Genomic DNA, 3,036 nt, shown 5'->3' on the forward strand with positions numbered 1-3,036 from the left:
ATAACAAATTGCTCAATGACACATTTCTCAGGATGTGTCTCATTAAGTGATGTGTGACTGTATTGAGTAAGGCAGCATTTGAACTTTGAGTCCACATTTAGACCATTGCCCTTTTCAGCGCCTTCCTAATAGCAGAGTTTATTTAATTAATTTCCCTGTTGGTGGATAGGTAGTTTCCAGTTTCCTCACTACAAGCGGTGCTAAGGTGGATACTTGGTACATGCCCCTGGATATCCATCTGGATGTGTTGTTTGGGGGTGGGTTTCAATAGTGTACTTCTGAGTCCAAGGCCAGTACTTCTTTTGTATTCTAGCCATTACATTTTTCAGAGTGATACTATTTATCCTTTCTCACAAAGAACTTTCTAATCTACTCTCCTACCAACTGGCAATGTGGGGATCTCCCTAAGGAACACAGGACTTGGAAGCAGCTGGGTTTGTGCCCTGCCTTTGCAACACGTTTTAGGATGAGCTGTTTGTCCTTCTTGGAGTCTTGTTTTCTTCTTTTATTAAAAAAGGATCCTGATCCTCAGGTTCATAAGCGTGATGATTGTGTGTTCATGCACCATGCATGACATGTGCCTCCTTTGAACCTTGTTACGACATTGGCACATTACCCATCTGACGTGAAAAAAAAAAAAAAAGGATCCTAAGACTGGGTGTGTAGCTAAGTAGAGCACATGCAAGGCCTGATCCTGATTTGACTCCTAGAACCAGGAAAAAAGAGAGAAAGAAAAAAAGGTAATAATCTAATCCCAACATCATATAGAATCATGAAGGTGTGAGGGAATGTCATTTTTGTGCCTAGCACTTAGAAAGTGCTTATTAAACAAAAATGCTCAAGAAATGATGCCAAATAAATAGTTTTGCTTTACTTATGAAACGTTGCTGGGCATGGTGACATACATCTATAATCCCAGCATTCAGGAGGCTGAGGCAGGAGGATTGCTGTGAGTTGGTGGAGGCCAGCCTGAGCTACAAAGTAAATTCAAGGCCAGCCTGAACTGCATAAAGAAACCCTGTCTCAAAAATAGAAACAAATGGGGCTGGGGATTTAGCTCAGCGGCATAAGCGCCTGCCTTGCAAGCAGGCAGTCCTTCTATCCCTAGTACCGATAAAAACGAAAAAGACAAAAAAAAAAAAAAAAAAAAAAAAGAAACAACAAAAAACAAAGCTAGGCATCTTGGGGCTGGGGATTTAGCTCAGCAGCATAAGTACCTGCTTTGCAAGTGTGCAGTCATGAGTTCAATCCCTGGTACTGATAAAAATGAAAAAGACAAAAAAAAAAAAAAAAAAAAAAGCTAGGCATCTGGTGCACTTTTGTAACCCCAGCATTTGGGAGGTTGAAGCACTAGGATTGTTGCAAATTCAAAACTAGCTTGGGCTACAAAGTGTGTACAAGGCCAGCCTGGACTGCATGGTGAGACTCTGTCTCAAAAAGACAAACAAACAAACAAAAAACATTCAACAGGAAACATTCCAGCACACAATAACAGTCCTGGAACCACCACCCCCCCAACTTCATGCTGCTGTCCGTGGAACAATGTGTTCCACGAAGTTCACAGCTATGAAAAGCCAAAAGCTCCAGAGACACCAGCCATGACATCAAATCAATGAAACGGACATGAACCACTTCCTGTCTTGTGGCTTCCCACATGATAAAGAAATCTCCTTTCTTCCTTTTGGTCAGTTTTTTTACTTCTGCAACCAAGGAGGTAATTTTTTTTTTCCCAGTGGGGACTGAACCTTTGCATTGAGCTACATTCCCAGCACCCCTCACCCTCTTTGATAACAGGAATCAAACTTGGTCTTGTGCTTGCCAGGCAGCCGCTGTGCCACTGAGCTACATTCCTAGCCAGTCCTAGTCTTTTTATTTCGAGACAGAATCTTGCTAAATTGCTAAACTGTGCAGACTGGGCTTGAATTTAGCCTCCTGCCTCAGCCTCCCAGAGTGCTGGGATTACAGGACGTTCTTAGACAATACTTTGACTATCCTCACTTCACAGCTGAAAAAACAGATGCTCAGACAGTTAAATTAACTTGGCAATAGGAAGGATTCAAGTCCTTATCTGTCTGGCTCCAAATCATGGTTTTTCCTTGTGCTTCCAGAGATCAAGGAAAGAAAGTTTGGGCCAGAGGACAGTGTAACAGTAAGTTTTTAAACCAGGCATCAAGGTTCATGAAATAAAAGACTTCACTTTTGGGGCTGGAGATTTAGCTCAGTGGCATAAACGCCTGCCTTGCAAGCAGGCAGTCGTGAGTTTGATCCCTGGTACTGACAAAAAGGAAAAAGATTTTACTTTTATCCCAGCATGGTAATACATGGAGGAGGCAGAGGCAGGAGGCTCATTTTGAATTAAATTAACTACATATCAAGACCCTGTCTCAAAAAGCAAAGCAAAACAAAACAAAAGCATTTTCTCAGCATCTTTTCTCTTCTTTTCTTTTTTTTGTACTGGGGAATCAAACTCATGACTGTGTGCTTGCAAAGCAGGCTGGGTAAATCCCCAGCCCTTTCTCAGCATCTTTGCAACTAGATGCGTCCGTGTGACTAGTCTGACCAAGGTAATGTGAGATGTTGTTATGGATTTCTGGGATATTAGAGAAGAGGCATCATCTCTTTCTTTTCTTCTCCCTGGAAAGAGGGTTTAATGACGGGTGAAAGCAGCCACTTTGTACTATGTGATGACCTTGATGCAAGCCACACCAAGAATGGTAGAGTAGAAAAGTAAATTCCAGGTTTCGGATGGTAGCCTGAAGCTGCTGCATCAGTTCTTGGTACCCTACCTCCAGTCCTGCATCTAAATGCTTTGCATATTTCTTTAAATCCGTTTTCATTTCTTCCTTCCTGTTCTGTGAAGTGGAATCTAATCTTGCTGACATGCAAACACTGAGTTCAGGCCTGGGCAGGTGATGCAATGCTGGTCACGAGGATGTTATTGCCAGGTAGTGGGAGGGGGAGGGTAAGAGCACATCTGGAAAAGTTTTCTTTTGTGTCATAATTGACAGAAGGAAGAAGAGGTCCCCTTTGCCTCCA

The 3,036-nt window shown here is 42.4% G+C and overlaps 1 non-coding gene across 1 annotated transcript; it reads left to right on the forward strand.

The window, feature by feature from the left end:
• Positions 1 to 524: 524 nt before the first annotated feature.
• LOC111756220 (small nucleolar RNA U13) lies at positions 525 to 626 on the forward strand. Its single transcript, XR_002790694.1, has one exon. It is a non-coding gene; the product is annotated as a small nucleolar RNA U13 (small nucleolar RNA).
• The last annotated feature ends 2,410 nt before the right edge of the window (positions 627 to 3,036 follow it).

This window comes from Cavia porcellus, unplaced genomic scaffold, assembly GCF_034190915.1.
Source record: "Cavia porcellus strain 051 isolate PalLab524CR breed Dunkin Hartley unplaced genomic scaffold, mCavPor4.1 scaffold_5, whole genome shotgun sequence".
In the NCBI taxonomy this organism is placed as follows: Eukaryota; Metazoa; Chordata; class Mammalia; order Rodentia; family Caviidae; genus Cavia; species Cavia porcellus.